The sequence below is a fragment of the Phoca vitulina genome, unplaced genomic scaffold, assembly GCF_004348235.1.
Source record: "Phoca vitulina isolate PV1807 unplaced genomic scaffold, GSC_HSeal_1.0 scaffold7, whole genome shotgun sequence".
In the NCBI taxonomy this organism is placed as follows: domain Eukaryota; kingdom Metazoa; phylum Chordata; class Mammalia; order Carnivora; family Phocidae; genus Phoca; species Phoca vitulina.
Window position 1 is genome coordinate 6,366,267 of NW_022589710.1, and position 1,410 is coordinate 6,367,676.

Genomic DNA, 1,410 nt, shown 5'->3' on the forward strand with positions numbered 1-1,410 from the left:
TTTGGAGACCTCCAATTTGTAGAGCCATAATGAATGCATCCCACAGACAAATAGGTAGTTGTTAATTATCCCAGCAATTTCTTTTTTTAATGTGCTAACAACACAGCATGCTAAGCCTTCATATCCTACACTGTTACCTGATGATCTCATCACATTTGAAAAGATGGTAGTCTGGGAAGAAGGCATTATTATAGCAAGTATGCATGAAATAAGTTACATGATTATAATTCCTTATTTTCATGATTTAATAAAAAGAAAGTGTGATATTTTGGAAACAGATGGGTTTGGCTACACCTTTACCAAACCAACTGAAGGAGTTTACCTATTGTATCACTTTAAGATAAACATAATCTTTGTATTTTCCTTGACTGATTATCCGAAAGCTTGTATATACTCATTTTGTGTCATGAAAGCATGCTGTGGATTAAAAATAAAACGTTGAAGGACAAGACCTATGACCTGAATAAGAACCCTCAATAAATTTAAAAGTAATTTATGCCTTTGGTAGATAGTTTTGAATAAAAACTGGATTCTGGAAATCTTTTATGGTTAAGAAACTGTTATGGTTCCTTCATACTGAGTAACAAACATTTGGATGATACTAGTATTACACCCCTAAATAAGCAGAATAATGAAATACACCACTTTATTGTGCCAAGTGTTTGAAAAGTTGACTTTGTTTCCTTCATGATAAAACATTTTGAAAACACTGCCAGGTTACTGCTTTGACTTCATTTTAATGAAATGTGAAGTCATTTTCATTTTACCAGCAATAGTCATTCTTTTCTTCTGTTTTTTTTTTTTTTTTTAAATCCTGGGTATATGACTATAATGACTTCACTTTAATGGATGTTACAGTCATTTGGTTTTCCCTTGTAATATTCTTCTATTATAACATGGATTTGCATAACTCATTGTGCTTCACTGTGTTTTCTGAATTTCTTACTTGTGTTGCTAAAAAAGGAGAATACAATATATTTTCTTACAGGAGGAGGCATTAACTTTCATGAGAAATCACAATTGTTATCACATCATCCATAAGTACTCTTAAAGCTACTACCTTCAGAGAACATTTAAATAAAACTCAAAGACCTGATTTCTTTTGAAGAAGGTGATTAGCATATAAATACAAAAGAATCATTTTAGAATAGGACACACTTCCAGAGTATGACATACTAAGAGTTTACTAATAATTATAAAAATTTGGGGTATCTATTGTGCATAGAGCACCCTTTATTACACCTGTGTCACAATTATGGATGAAACATGCTTTCAAGGTAAGAACAGTAACATATTTGCCATCCCTTTCCCCTGATGCACATATCCTCCCTGTTACAACAGTGATCTTCAAGCTAACCAGTAAAGAAAACTCTTTGTATTTGGGATTTTGCTTTCTCAAGGGTAAATTTT

General features: G+C 32.1%; 1 long non-coding RNA gene across 1 annotated transcript in view; it reads right to left on the minus strand.

Annotated features, from left to right (window-relative positions):
* The window catches only part of LOC116632869, a 196,963-nt gene extending 196,878 nt beyond the window's left edge, over positions 1–85 (minus strand). The window contains exon 1 of the long non-coding RNA XR_004299518.1: positions 1–85. This exon is cut by the window's left edge and continues 862 nt beyond it. This is a non-coding gene — a long non-coding RNA (uncharacterized LOC116632869).
* Positions 86–1,410: the final 1,325 nt, after the last annotated feature.